At 37.5% G+C, this 15,985-nt stretch overlaps 1 protein-coding gene across 4 annotated transcripts in view; it reads left to right on the top strand.

Moving 5' to 3' along the window:
- The window catches only part of TBC1D19 (TBC1 domain family member 19), a 166,924-nt gene that overhangs the window by 118,356 nt on the left and 32,583 nt on the right, over positions 1-15,985 (top strand). The window lies entirely within an intron of this gene.

Genomic DNA, 15,985 nt, shown 5'->3' with positions numbered 1-15,985 from the left:
ATCCCTATAAGCTGAAAACCCACTGCCACTGGGGACACCAGGACCACTCTTTATTATGTGTGTGTGTGTGTGTGTGTGTGTGCACGCACACACACATGCCTGCATATCCCTGAGTGAGCCAAAAATTGATTACCATGGTTGGGCAGAAGTTTTTCTATGGGACCACACCTGTCTCAAATAATCTCTGATACTCCCCTTGGTCCTTAGTTGTCTCAGAACACCTTTCGGCGGGAAGGAACAAGTGTCCCTTTTCTTTAGAGCTGAGTGACTCAGTCCCCCATGACAACTAATAGCCTTGAAGTTGTCTGAAAGCCAGAGTAAAAAGTTTCAGAGCACAGAGAGAGTGGGGAGTAAGAAACGCAGCCTCACAGACCAGTTTTCCCAGTTTTTCTTCCTCCTGGAGAATGAAGGAGGAAAACGAGAAGCACAGAGACAAAAATTACATCAGCATTAAACTAGCTCTATTCCCAAGAGGAGGAACTTACCAGTTCCCAAAAGACAAGTTGTGCTTCGCAGACTCAATCTGGGGGTTACCAATGTTCCTCTGTGGGTCCCTTTGTGGTCGCCAAGATGATGCAGGCAAGCTGGGTCTGAGGACCCAGAGGGAGTCCTTAGGACCAGCCAAGAGGGTCCTTGCCTGCACACGGGATGGAAATCAAACTCGAACCAGCAGGAGGCAAAAGCAGAGTTTACTGAGAGAGAGTGAGCAGATCAGATAGTGTCTGGGAACCTCGGAGAGGAAACAAGGGAGCCTGTGTTTGGGGCCCCAGGTTTTTATTGACGTTGTGGTCTGGAACACGTGTCTTCTCAGGCATCCAGGAACTGGTCAAAACAAGGACAGGGTCCGAGTGTCCATCATAGTCACTTATTCCCTAGAGCCAGAAGGTTTTAGTGTCAAGGTGCTCAGTGACAGTGGTCTGGAATATGCACATGATGGCCTCACCTGGTCATTCCTTAGATGGTATCTGTCATGCTGGAAGCCTCCAAAGAAATGATTAACCCTTCATCCCTTATGAGGAGGACCATACATTAAGGCATGCATAGAGCAAGGGTGCAGGTCCTAGTAAGAATAGAAGCTGGAAAAGAAGCAAAGGGGAAAAAATAAAGCAACTCTTTTTTCTCATGGGGTCCCCTCAGTTTCCCTGTCTCTACAAATAAGACTTTTTTTTCCTGCCTATTCAGATGTCTTCTGTTTCTTTTTCTTAGCTGATTGCCCAGAGTGGTCTTTTAAAAACACCAATCAATTCATGCCACTTGTGTGATTAAAACCAAGAAAGACCAGAATCCCTCATGGGGCCTATATGACCTTACATGCCTGGCCCAGCTCCCCTGCCGCATTGCTTACCTCTGTCCTGAACCCTCTGGCCCAGTGTGTTCCAACTACTGATTGTTTCACTCCTCAAGTTCCCTGTGTTCCTTTCTACCCCAGGGCCATCAGATCTACAGTTCCTTTGATGTGACAGACGTTACCCTCTCCTCTTCACCAAGTAAATTCCTATTTTTCCCTTAGCTCTCAGCTAAAATATCAGTTCCTGACATATACCTTCCCTGACCTACACCTTACTTCCCTACATAAACACACACAACACGGTCATGACCATCTGAAGTGTGCTTTTAAGGTACTATGTAGTACTTTTCATGCCTTATATTTATAGCTCTTCTTATGGCTTGATTATTTAAGATTGTCTCTCCTATATAAATTCCATAGTGTTTTGGTTCTCAGTGTTAGTCCCAGTGCATACCATGCTGTAGATACTGAATGAAAATGCTTATCTTAACATCATATGTTTTTCCATTGATGCGGTTTGATTTTTTTTTCATTGTTGAGAAGGAAGATTTCTTCTTTTATCTGAAGTCTTAATTTTAGGAATTATTGGCTGTCATTATACAGGGCTCAAGATTTCCTTAAGTTGAGTTTAGGTCTAGATGTGATAGATCCTTTTTGTGAACTCACTCCTAAAGGAAACAGATCAGTTAATGTTACTCAATATTAAAGATATAAAACAAATGAAACCAAACAAACTAAATATCTACTGCTTGGCAAAAATTTTAATTTAACTTGTTAAATTTTTTGGTCCTTCCTGTGCAAATTATTTGAAACATGAAATTGTTACAACACTAAACACAGGAATAAATATATTATAAAATCAACTAAAGATCGGTAATGACATGATTTATAACATGTTGACTATTCTACTTCAGCGTGTGGGTAAAGTATAAAGAGAAAGTGTAAAGTTGACAATTTCATCCCCTTTGGTGATTGGGGAGAAGAGGATTGTCAGTTTCACGTTACAATTACAAAAGCTTTTTAGGGGTGGTGAAAGGGACTTGCCAGGTAACAAATCTGCTTCCTTCAGCTAACAGAATCAGTAAGGGTATCCTTTGAAATGAGAGTTGTAACAGTTTCTTGAAATAAGTTCCAGAATTAACCCTTGAAGGTACAGTGGTACCTGCTTATCCACAGTTTTGCTTTCCATGGTTTCAGTTACCCATAGTCAACCGTGGTCCAGAAGCAGATGATCCTCCTTCTGCTGTATAGTCTGAAGGTCAATGGTAGCCTGAGGCTCCATCACATGCCTACATATTCCCTTCACTTCATCTCATCACGTAGACATTTCACTATCTCACATACTCACAAAAAGAAGAAAGCTGAGTACAGTACAAGACCTTTTCTGAGAGATAGACCATATCCACATAATTTACATTGCAGAGTATTGTTACAATTGTTCTTCTTTGAGTTATTGTTCTTAATCTCTTATTATGCTTAATTTATAAGCTAAGCTTTATCATAATATTTATATGTAAGAAAAAACATAGTATATGTACACAGGGTCTGTACTACCTGTGGTTTTCTGGCATCCACTGGGGGTCTTGGAACATATTCCCTATGGCTAAGGGGGGGATATAGAAAGATACTCATTTTCCCACACAAACATGGAAAACTTGTAAGTGACTCTAAGTCTGACAAACAGAATTATTCATGAACAATGGATGTGTTCTCTGAGAAAAGCAGAGTAATCATCAGTAATTATTTATTGATCTTTATTGATCTCTATATTATACATAAATTATATTACCTTTGATGGGCTCACATTCTATCCTAGTTAAGGAGACAAAAACAACATTAAAAATGTTTTGAAATTATTTTAAGGTATTTATGTAAAGCATTGGCTATTAATTCATATCACAGACAGTGATACTGTAGGAGTGTGCATTAACTTTTATTTTTTATTCTTATCAATAGTCCAGTCCCGATTGTATTTTTTTTTAGATTTTACGTAATTTTTTTCAGCCATAGATCTCATGGCTTTTGCTACTCTTAGTACTTCAGGAATAATACTAAATAAGCTTTCATGTGGATATTTATCCCTATAAAATAAGGAAAAGAATAATTATAATACATAAGCTTTGTCTTGGGGAATTATGCAGATAAGTTAAGGAAACACTTTCCATGATTATACCTTTTAATGATTTATTTTATAATTAGTTTCACTAAAGAAAAGTTCATTTTATGTAGTAAAAATATATGTAATTGTATGTATTGAAAACAATATTCTATTATCAGAAATTGAATTCTGATTTTTCTCTGGGAAAAAATTATTCATAGATGTGCGTGTATGTGTGTGTGTGAGAGAGAGAAGGCATAGTTTTGTTTTGTTTTTTTAATCGTTAATTATAGGCTTTCCTTTGGCAGAACTGTCTAGCTACATAACTGTTATGTGAGGAAATTGTTGATGATAATAAAATGAATTTAATGTTTCTGGCCATGCCCTGAGTCCTAAGCCATTTATTGAGTTTTGTGACTAGACTACAAAGTTAGATGACATGTGACATTGCTGTGTCCATAGATAAATTAGAAAACCTTCAGTAGGTTTTCTTTTTAAGAGAAATCTGGGCCTATGTTACAAGGAAACACCAGGCACTGTTCCCAAGTGTCTCATGCTAGTTACCTAAATTTTATAGGCAACAACACTATTATACAAATAATGCTTCGATAAGAGGTAAACTTTTTAGTTCAGTTTAGTTTAGTTCTAAAATTTAGTTAGTTTTTATTTTGCATGAAATTCTTAAAAATACTTTGTGATGTTGAAAATTTTAAATTGCCAACTTTAAAATGTGTTCATACAGAAGATGCTCCTTATTCCACAGAAGTAAACTGGGTAATTTAATCATTTTGGGGTTCTAAGAAATCATGAAAACCTATAAAAGTTAACTTGTGGCCCAAAGTATATAAAATATCCATAAGGAAGAATCCCTGTATAGTAAAGGGAAGACATGGGGATTTACTCATTCTCTTGTGTGACAGATCTTCTATCCTATGTTTGGCTTATCTAGCATATACTCAGCCATACAGATATATTAGAGTATGCTATACTTACAGATATTTTAATGCCATTGAGTGGAGTTTAAGGAAGGCCGAGGGGCAATCATGTATCATTTGTTCATGTATCCATATCACATTATATTGTGTTCTGATACAGGCACTCTGTTTGGTGCCACATAAAAGGATTTTATTAAGCTCACATTTTAGTGGAAAATGAAGGGAAAGGCAAATACATAGTTATAATTTGATAAATGCTCTAAGTCTATGTAATGTTCCATGCAAATACAGTTAAAGTAGACATAAATTCTAGGTGTAGTACAGTTTAGTGGTGACTCCAGAACAGAAATGTCTGGTTCTTAAAGGCAAGGAATGAGGAGGAGAATGGAAAAAACAAAAATGCACATGAAACACTTACATACAGTGACTGGTGAGGAGAGATTAGCACAGCAATGAACAGCTCCAGTGGCTCAGGTAAGTGTTAATGAGCACCTGTTAGAGAGCAAGGTCTGTGTGAATAGACAAGAGAGGACAAATAAAGAAATGTCAGTACCATGATCTATCCATCATTATAATCACTTCCTCTTGAATACATGTTCAACTCCCTTGCCTTCCTCCCACTGTCTAGCAGTAATGACCTGACCAAACCTTAACCCTGGCTAAATACAATTCTTTACCAATTCTGTGACAGGAGTATGCTTTTGAATGTGGCCAGAGAAAAACATGCAACCATGATAATCAGCTGTGCTTTATGTTCATGACCACTAACCTCAAAAGAGGTACTCAGCCACAGTGCAGTTGTTAGTTTTTCTATTGTCCATTTTCTCGTATCTATTGGGTCACTCCTCTCAGTATACAAATATGCTGTTATTCCTCTCATCCAAAAAGCAAAGCAAAATAAAATGAAACAAAAATCTTTTTTTTTTTTTAAGATTTATTTATTTGAGAGAGACAGAGTGAGCATGAGCTGGGGGAGGGGCAGAGGTAGAGGAAGACGCAGACTCCCCACTGAGCAGAGAGCCCAATACAGGGCTCAATCCCAGGACCCTGAGAGGTCAACGAAGTCAGGCATTTAACTGACTGAGCTACCCAGACACCCTGAAACAAGAATCTTTCTTGATCCCTAGTCCTTCCAGCTACAGTCCCATTCCTCTGTTTTCTTATTCAGCAAAACTTCTTTTAAAAAATCCATAGATATTGGGGCACCTAGGTGGTTCAGTGGGTTACAAGTCTGCCTTTGATTCAGGTCATAAGCAAGCAGCCTGTGCTCGTGCTCTCTCTCTCTCTCTCTCTCTCAAATAAATAACGTCTTTAAAAAAAAAAAAAATCCGTATTGTTTTCCATTTCTATCCTCCTGTTGTCTCTTGTATCCTTCTTTATTACTTTTTTTTTTTTTTTTGCCCAGCTATTCCCCTAAAGTCACAAGTGACTTCCCATTGCTGAGTCCCATTAGTTGAGTTTCCATCTCTCCTCTTCCTCATCTCATTTGGTGAATCATCCAGTCTCCTCATCTCTTCTCTTTCTTCTCTTCTCTTCCAGGATATTTTGCTTTTTGGTTTCTTCTGTCTTACTAGCTGGCATTCTCATTCCCCTTGGCTGGTTTCTCCTCCTCTCAGTGTCTTATCCTGGAGTACCCCAAGGATAAGTCTTCAGGCCTCTTTTTTCTTTTTGTCTTTGCCTTTGGTGATCTCATCTATTCTCACATCTTTATATCACCCATGTACTAACAACTCCCCATTTTCTGGACCTCTCCCTTAAACTCCAGGCTTACCTATGTGCTCCCAGGAGCTGTTCTTCTGCCAAAAGCCTTATTACCCGAGTACTGACTACTTCTTCCTGACTACTTTCAGGTCCTAATTTAAGTAGCAAACTTCTCCCAGTATATACTTGTGCATGTGTGCGTGCATTATCCCTCGTGTCTGCATTATTTTTCCCATTGATTTTACCAAGTGACATGCAATAAATTTAACCAGTGCCTGCCACACAGTATGTGTTCAATAAATACTTGTGGAAGGTGGAAGGGAAGGAAGGGGAGAATGAAGGAAGGAAGAGCAACTATCAAAGGAAGATTTTGGTGACTGGCTAAATATGCAGGTTGCGAGAAATATAAGATTCAAGAATGACCAGATTTTCAGGTTTTTGGTAGTTACAAGCTTGGTGGTTCCAGGAATTTAGAATAGTCATACAGAAAGAATGTATAGGTTGGAAGCCAGGGAGACAGAGAAGGGAAAGATTCTAAATGTTTGTTTTTCTCTAAAAGAATGTGATAAGAAGATGAGAGCCAATACCTAAGCAAGAAATTAGTCCAGAAAAAAGCTTTGTATTTTATTTTTCTCCCAGTATTCTCCAATCATTGCAAGAGAGATTGTCAGTCCTTTTGTCATTTATTTATGCATTGCCTGTTAAGTTCCAGGATCTGCTCTAGATACTTTATATATTTCGTAACTAATTCTTACCCATAAGAATTAGTTATGTTATTAGCTATATATTATACATAATAATATTATATATTATATTATGTTATTAGTTATTCTAACCCATAAGAATTACCCAAAAACCATAAGGTAGGTTTATTCACGTTTTTCCCAGTGGAGAAGCAGAGGCTCAGAGCCCAAGTTCAGTACAGCTACCATAACCCCAAGTTAGGGCTGCCCAGTTTCAAAGTCCTTGTAAATTTTGCCCTTTAATTTATGAAAATTTGAATCAATGAAGAGTGTTTTAAAGAATCTTTTTTGAAAATTTATCGTTTAAAATTCTCTAAGTTGGTTTGAATAAAAATGCAAAAGCTGCAAATGAAAAAAATTGTGTAATTCTAAGTTAAAGTGATTTCTAATTGATATCAATTGCTCCTTATGTGCTTTTTATTACATAAATAACTTATTTCTTAGAAACATTCACCATATATATGTATTCAAGAGACTGAAGAAAACTATAGGCTCAAGTAAATCTTTTATAGCTATATGTGGACATTTTAGATGTAATTCTGCTGTATAAACAATAGCTGGGAATCACAATGCAGTTTCATACAGCTCTCCTACATAAAGTAAATCATTACCATGTATAGCCTTATCCTTATAAAGTTCAGTTTTCACTTAATTAGTAAGTAATCAAAGTTAAACTTCCTAGTTAATTTGCCAGTTAGTGTCTGGTTAATTGAAATTGTTGTCTTTATATAATCACAAAATTTTATAGCAAATTTACAACTGAACTGTTACTTCCTTACAGATACAAATTTGGAATCTCAGAAGCTAAAACAACCCAGGTTAGAATGGAAGTTGGCAGATCTTTGCTTGTATGCTAGGGTGGCCCATCAGAACATAATGTCTGACATACCACCTCTGGCATTATCACCTTACAGTCACCAGGATTCTCTCTAGAGCGGTCTCAGATATCTTGTCTTCTCTAGGGCAACAGAGACTCAGGGCTTATATCTGTGCTTATATTTAAGCACAGATCTTCTCCTAACATTAGTATGTTCCCACCAGCTGCTAAGGGAGAATTAATATGAACATTTCTTTAGAAATTGTTTTCTTTCCAGGCAATGCTAGAAAGATTAAGTATATTTTCCTTTGGCATTATTTTACTTTAATTATATTAATTTATTATTGGTTGCATTGGTTTATTATTATAGTAGCCATGTTACTGCATTAGTTATATTAATTGTATTATTTTGTTATTGCTTTTGTAACAAATTACCACAAATTTAGTGGCTTAAAACAAGTATATTTTCTTACAGTTCTGAAGATCAGAAGTTTAAAATGAGATTTAGTGAGCTAAAATCAAAGTGTTGTCAGAGTTGTGTTCCTTTTACAGGCTCTGAAGGAGAATACATTCCCTTGCCTTTTCCAGCTTTTAAGATAAACCTGTATTTCTTGGCTCATGGTCCCTTTCTCCATCTTCAAAGCTAACAGATAGTATCTTCAGATTTCTCTGATTCTGACCCTGTTCCCTCTTTCCTTCATTTACAAGGATCCTTGTGGTTATGTTGGACCTAACAAAATAATCTAGAATAATCCCTTCCTGGGATACTTGGGTGGTTCAATCAGTTGAGCATCCGTCTCTTAGTAACAGCTCAGGTCCTGATCTCAGGGTTGTGGGATGGAGCCCCACGTTGGGCTCCACTCTCAGCTTGGAGTCGGCTTGAGATTATCTCTCTTCCTCTCCCTCTACACCTCCCCCCACTTACGCATGCACACACTCCCTTTCTCTCTCAAAAATAAATAGAAAGAAATCTTAAAAAAAAAAAATACTTAAGGGGCACCCAGGTGGCTCAGTCGATTAAGCATCTGCCTTTGGCTCAGGTCATGATATTGGGGTCCTGGGACCAAGCCCCAAGTTGAGATTAAGATGTGGGTGTTTCTTGGGGGAGCATTATTTTATCTACCATGGTGGTACAGGAAAGTTTGACAGGAGAAGGGATTAATGTTATTTACTGATTTGATAAAATTTTATAGATTTGGGATTTTTTAGAACTTAGTGATTTTACTAAATTATTGGCAGATATTCATCACAATTATAGGTCTAAAAATAAAAATTATATAATTATGATCATTTTACAGTATATACAAATATTGACTCATTATGCTGTATACCTGAAACTGTTATAATATTACTATGAGTTAATTATATCTCAACAAAAAAGATATGATTATGTCAATAGATGCCCAAAACATATTTGAAACTGTATTTAGTAACAACTATTTTATTATATTTTTATAAAAAAACACAACATAAAATTTACTATCTTAACCATTTCTAACTGTACAGTTTGGTAGTGTTAAGTATATATACACTGTTATGCACTTAACATCCTTTTTTTCTGTAATCTTTATATAAAAGAATGGAAGTATTTTTCATGACGTATAATATTTGTGTGAAACCAACCTTTGCCATCTTAACATAAGTTAATGTTACTTAAGGTTGAAATACTAGAGATATTCCCACTAAAGCAAAGAAAGAGCATGAATCATTTTGGAATTTCTAGCCAATGAACAAGATAAGAAAAATAAATTAGAGTTACAGATATTAGAAAAAATATAAAATTATTATCAAGTATAGATACATAAAAATTCAAAGGAATTAACTGAAAGCTATTAGAACTAATAAAATAATTCAGTAAAATATGTGTTTACCCCAAAAAATATTAAAATTATTTACTCTTGTAAAAATGAGAAGTAATCAGTTAGAATATACAGTGGAAAATAAAGAGTTGGATGACAAAGAGACTGAGTTCACTCACACTGTAAATATAAAGAAATTCTGGATAGAAGATACCAAATAATGTGACTACATAACCTTTTATGACAGTTCATCACAGTTTTCAATGCACCTATCCTCTGGACAGTTCTATTTCTATGTATTTGTCCTACAGAGATATTCATATATATGTGAAAATGACACAGTAAAAGGCAAATTATTTTGGCTCTGCCAGAAATAGCATAAAGTTGAAAATTTATTAAATGTTCATTTATTGGTGACTAACCCATTAAATTATGGTATATATCTATAATGAAATACAGTACAGCTCTTAAAATGAAGTAGCTTTATATAAAGCAGCAATATATTCATATGTACTGGTTTGAAAGGATCTCTAAAATTCATTATTAAGTTAAAAAAAAGTCAGATACTGAACACTGTATATGGTGTTCTACCTTCTGAGCTGAAACAGCTTTTGTGAAGGTCCCCAATAACTAATTCTAATGACCAATGGCCATTCCTCTTCTAAATTGATCTCTCGGGACGCCTGGGTGGCTCAGTTGGTTAAGCAGCTGCCTTCGGCTCAGGTCATGATCCCAGCGTCCTGGGATCGAGTCCCACATCAGGCTCCTTGCTCAGCAGGGAGCCTGCTTCTCGCTCTGCCTCTGCCTACCATTCTGTCTGCCTGTGCTTGCTCTCTCCCCCCCTCTCTCTCTGATAAATAAATAAAATCTTTAAAATAAATAAATAAGTTGATCTCTCAACAGCATTTGACCTAATTGTGCCCTTTCTTCACTTGGCTTTTAAGACACTACACTGTTTTTGGTTCTTCTCTTACTTTACTGGTCACCAGAGGCAAATCTAGCATTTTGGGAACTAAAGTTTATATAATTTGGGAAACCCTTTAAAGATAGAAAATATATTACAAATAAATCGTAATTAGGTAAGCACATGCGTAATGGTTTAGAAGAAGAGGGAAAATCATAACTAATTATTAGAACAGTTAGATTGTCAGGTCCCCTTTTTCTGAGATCTTATTAGGCAGTTTACTAGAAATGCATACTTAGAAATGTTTTCTGGTCACATCCTGACTTGCCCTCCTTACTTAGAGGACACTACACCTCCCAGCAATTCCCAGCACTCAAAGGGACCCATCCAAATGAGAGGTCCTAAAGAGACCCTTCATTAGCATCATGGGAAATTCACCTCTCTTGGTTACTCCTTAACCTCCAAGACTGGTTCCTTCCCTTCTCCCTCATATCTTTGGTTAAAGTGTCCCAGGTCTCAGTTCTTGATCTTTTCTCTAGTAATACCTACTCACTTGCTGATTTCACCAAGCTCACCTATCTTGTGACTTTCATTATCATCTGTATGTTGATAACTTCTAAATTCATACCTTGAGTCCAAACTTCTCTCCCATACTCCAAACTGGTATCTCCAACTGCCTATTCAATACCTCATTTAGGTATTTTGCAGATACCTGAAATACAGTACGTTGAAAACTGAAGCCCTGAAATCATTCCCAAAATTGTTCCACTCAGCTCTCCCTATCTCACTTAATGGTAACCCCATTTTACACTTATTCAAATCAAACATCCTTCCACTTGGCATTATTCTTGATTCCTATTTTTCTGACATTATATTTAGAATTTGACCATTTTTTCCCACTTTCACTCTGTTGCAAGATGAGTTCCCAGGGAAGGAGACCCAAATTGAGATTAGCATGCCAAAGATTTATTACAGAGTGCTCTTACGATCAACACCTGTAGAATGGCAATGAATAAAGCAGGATTGAGCAGAGGAAGAAGTCTAGTTGCAATACAGTATAAATGGAAGCCTCAGCTAATCCTGAGATGGGGGCAGCAAGTTCAGACCTTTTTGCCAAGTATCAGTTGTCATCGGATGCAGGCCATTCCAGGAAAGGGGCATGATCCTTGAACAAAATAGCTCTCTTGAGCAGAGGCATTCCCTGAAAGGAGCTGACTGCTGAGGGTAGTTGAGGATCGACTGCTTCAGCACCACTAGCAGCGAATTCCTTTATTCCTAAAGAGAATCTGGGGGGCACAACCCAGTGCCCAGCACACACTGCTACCAGCTTAGTCTAGGCTATTATCAGTAGTTTCCTAAAGGGTCTCCTTCCTTCTGCCCCTGCCCCACCCCCATGGCCAATTTATTCACAGTGGCTAGAGTGATCCTTATAAAATATCAGTTAGATCATTATACTCCTCTGCTGAAAACCCTGCCTGCAGTGGCTCTCCATTTCACTTACAATGAAAGCCAGTATCCTGACAGTGGCCTGCAATGCCTTGCATAATTCCGTCTCTCTTTACTTTTCTCACATATCTCTTCCCACTCATCTGCTCCAGCCACAGTTGTATTCATGGTGTTCCTCTCACATATCAGGCATTGTCCAGCCTTAGCAGCTTTTAGATTGTTGACTCTTCTGCCTGGAATGCTCTACCCCTGGATATCTGTATGTTAACTTTCTCAAGCCCTTTCAAGTCTTTGATTAGATGTTATCTACATACAACTAATGAATCGTTGAGCACTACAACAAATACTTATGATATACTAAATGTTGGCTAACTGAACTTAAAAAAAAAAAGTTATCTTCTCAATGATTTCTACCCTGAGCACTCTGTTTTTGTTTTATTTTGTTTTAACATTTAGACATTTTTAATTTAAATTTAATTAACATATTTACTGATTTCAGCAGGCCTATGATTCATCAGTCTTATATAATATCCAGTGCACCTTACATCACGTGCACTCCTTAATGTCCATCACCCAGTTACCCCATCGCTCCATCCCTGTCTCGTTGAGCAACCCTCAGTTTATTTCCTATGATTGTGAGTCTCTTATAGTTTGTCTCCCTCTCTGGTTTTGTCTTCTTTTATTTTTCCCTCAATTTCCCTAGATCCTCTGTTTTGTTTCTTAAATTCCACTTATCAGTGAGAATATATGATAACTGTCTTTCTCTGATTGACTTATTTCACTTATCATAATACCCTCTAGTTCCATTCACATCATTGCAAATGGTAAGATTTCATTCTTTTGATGGCTGAGTAGTATACCATCGTGTGGAGATTGTGTGTGTGTGTGTGTGTGTGTATGAATAATATATATATCCATTCATCTGTTGATGGACACCTGGTGGGTTCTTTCCATAATTCGGCTATTGTGGACATTGCTGCTATAAACATAGGGATGCAAATGCCCCTTCAGATGACTGCATTTGTATTTTTGGGGTAAATATCCAGTCGTGCAATTGCTGGGTCATAGGGTAGCCCTATTTTCAACTTTTTGGGCAACCTCCATACTATTTTCTAGAGTGGCTACCCCCACTTGCATTCTCACCAACAGTATGAAAAAGTTCTGAGCCCTTGCTCTTAAATGGCACCCCTTTCCCATTTCCCGTTTACTGTGTTTCCATAACACCTACAACCTAAAATACCATATCATGTAGTTATTTGTTATGTTTGCTATTTATTACCCCCACCATAATTAAGCTCCACAGAGAGGTTTTTTTTTTTTTTTTTTTAATTTGTTTGCTTGTTTCCTTTGTTATATCCCAAACACCAGGCACCTAGAAGAGTGTCCAGGGCGTAGTAGAAACAGAAGGAAAGAATTAGTGAACTGATTTTAAAAGATAACATCTATAGAAGTCATTCAGAGGGGCGCCTGAGTGGCTCAGTGGGTTAAGGCATCTGCTTTCGGCTCAGGTCATGATCCCAGGGTCCTGGGATCGAGCCCCACGTCGGACTCTCTGCTCAGCCGGGAGCCTGCTTCCCCCTCTCTCTCTGCCTGTCTCTCTGCCTACTTGTGATCTCTCTCTGTCAAATAAATAAATAAAATCTTAAAAAAAAAGAAAAGAAAAGAAATCATTCAGAATGGAGCACAGAATAAAAGTAATTAAATAAGTCAAGTAAGTGTAGCTCAGTCACATCTTACAGAAGTCAAGTAGAAGTGAACAGAGAATGGAGTAAAGGCATCATCCAAAAAGATAATGGCTGAGAATTTTCCAGAAATGGGGATAAAGAAAATTTAAATTTGAAGAAACATGACAGTCTTGAGCCGTATAAATAAAAACCAAGTAAAATATACTAGTGGGTGGGGAAATACAGAATATAGATTAAAATTAAAGTAATAGTAGTAGTAATACTAACTAACATCTTGATAATATTCACCGTGTGCTAGGCACTGTTCTGCACACTTTTTTTTAAAAGATTTGTTTTAGAGAGAGAGAGTGAGAGACAGCACAAGCGGGGCGGGGGGGGGGGGTGTCAAGGAGAGGGAGAGAGACTCTCAGACTCCCCCTGACACAGGACTTGAGATCATGACCCTGAGATCATGAACTGAGACAAAATCAAGAGTCAGATACTCAACTGACTATGCCACTCTGGCACCCCAACACACTTTATGTATATTAATTAAGCCCTACAATAGCCTTTGATATAGATCTTATGGTATGCATATTGCATGTGAGGAAACTGAAACACCACGAAATCTAGTAACTTCCCAATGCCACACAACTAGTAAGTGGTAGAGTTCAAATTCTAATTAGAACTCTAGCAGTGCAGTGTCAAAACAAATTCCAGATAGGTAATGATTTTAACACAAAATGAATTTATCAGAAATGCTATACAAATGGCAAGATTTCACTCTTTTATGGCTGAGTAATATTCCATTGTATTTATATACCACACCCTTTTTACCCACTCATTACTCTTCATCTGCAGCAACATGAGTGAACCTAGAGAGTATTATACTAAGTGAAATGAGTCAGGCAGAGGAGACAAAAAACACGTGATTTCACTTATATGTGGAACTACGAAAACAAAACAAATGAATGAGCGAAAAACAAAAACTGAGTTATAAATACAGAGAACAATCTGGTGGTTGCCAGACAGGAGAGAGGTGGGAGGATGGGCAAAATAGGTGAAAACTTCCAGTTGTATAATAAATAAGTCACAGGGATTAAAAGTAGAGCATAAGGGTTATAGTCAGTAGTATTATTATAATAACTTTGTGTGGTGATAGAAGGTAAGTACACTTAACGAGGTGAATATTGCATAATGTTTGGAATTGTGAAATCACCATATTATACACCTGAAACTAATGTGACATTGTATGTCAACTATACTTCAACAAAAAAGAGAGACCTAGAGGAGAAAGAAGAGAAGAATGTGTGAATTCAGAGGCAGAGGTTAGAGTTGTACAGTTTCAAGCCAAGGAACACCTGGAGACACCAGAAACTGGTGGAGGAGACAAGAGAGGATTTTCCCCCAGTAGCTTCAGAGGGAGTGTGGCCCTAACATTACCTTGATTTTGGATCTCTGGTCTCTAGGACTGTGAGAGAATAAATTTAATCTCTGTCTGTCAAATAAATAAATAAATCTTTAAAAAATAATAACAATAAAATAAAATGCCCATTGCTTTCACCAGACAGCTAGTCCAGTTTTAGGAAGTTAAATAAAGCTGTACATAAATATTTAACTATAGGGAGGTTTATTGCAGCATTGTTACAGCTGGGAAAAGTGGAAAAATTAAATGTTCAACAATAAAAGGTTAAATAAACTATTGTTTATCCATATAGTGACACATTTTCTGCAACATTAAAAATATGAGCAGAGAATATTTATATTATTGAGAAAAATGGATTGTAGAATTGCATACATAATTCTGCTTGAAAAATGGATGTACATATGAGAGCAGTCTGAAAGGATATACATCAGAATGATAACACAGCTGGGCTTAGGGGTATTTGATGATCTGTACTTCTAATTTTTACCATAACCATGTATTCCTTGTATAATGTTTTAAAATACAATAAAAACAAATCAGTGGTAGTGGCTGGCATACATTTCACCATCAGGCCTCACTGATGTGCAATCTCCTTATCTATTTTTTTTTCTAAAGCTGGGCTCCGTTCTTATGCCTTGGATCTACAGTTTCTTTATTGGCTCCTGCGGCTAGTCCAACCCTGACCTTGTGCCCCTATTCTATTAACTGGACTTCTGCCTTTCTCCTGGCATTTCCAATTCTTTTCTCAGTAATATCTTTTGAATCCCAGGTCTTCCAATACCAGGACCCAGATTTCCTGTCACCGTTCACCTTGGGATCAACCTTTTGCCCCAAGATTCTAAGCTGATGTCAGCAACCCAGTTCCTCCTAAGAATATCCTTGATTCTGACTTTCTGCCCTTCCTGTTTTCATCTCCAGGCAGATGCCACACTCCACCTGCTGGGCAGAACAACCAGCTACTAACCTGTATTGGGCTGCCACTTGTTCTCCAGCTGCCTTCCCTTCTAGATGCCATGAGTTGCCTTCCCTTGTACCCTGACATGCCCAACTGCCAGCTGCTGCATTCCTGCGAAGACTCTAGGTCCAGTTTCCTGCACTTCCCAAATGACTCTGTGCCACTCTAGTTAACTAGGGTCCCCGCTACACATTTGTTACTGGGTTAAA

The sequence above is a fragment of the Mustela lutreola genome, chromosome 1, assembly GCF_030435805.1.
Source record: "Mustela lutreola isolate mMusLut2 chromosome 1, mMusLut2.pri, whole genome shotgun sequence".
NCBI classification, from domain to species: Eukaryota; Metazoa; Chordata; class Mammalia; order Carnivora; family Mustelidae; genus Mustela; species Mustela lutreola.
Note: the sequence above shows the minus strand (reverse complement) of the source record. Positions and strands in the feature narration are given on the sequence as shown.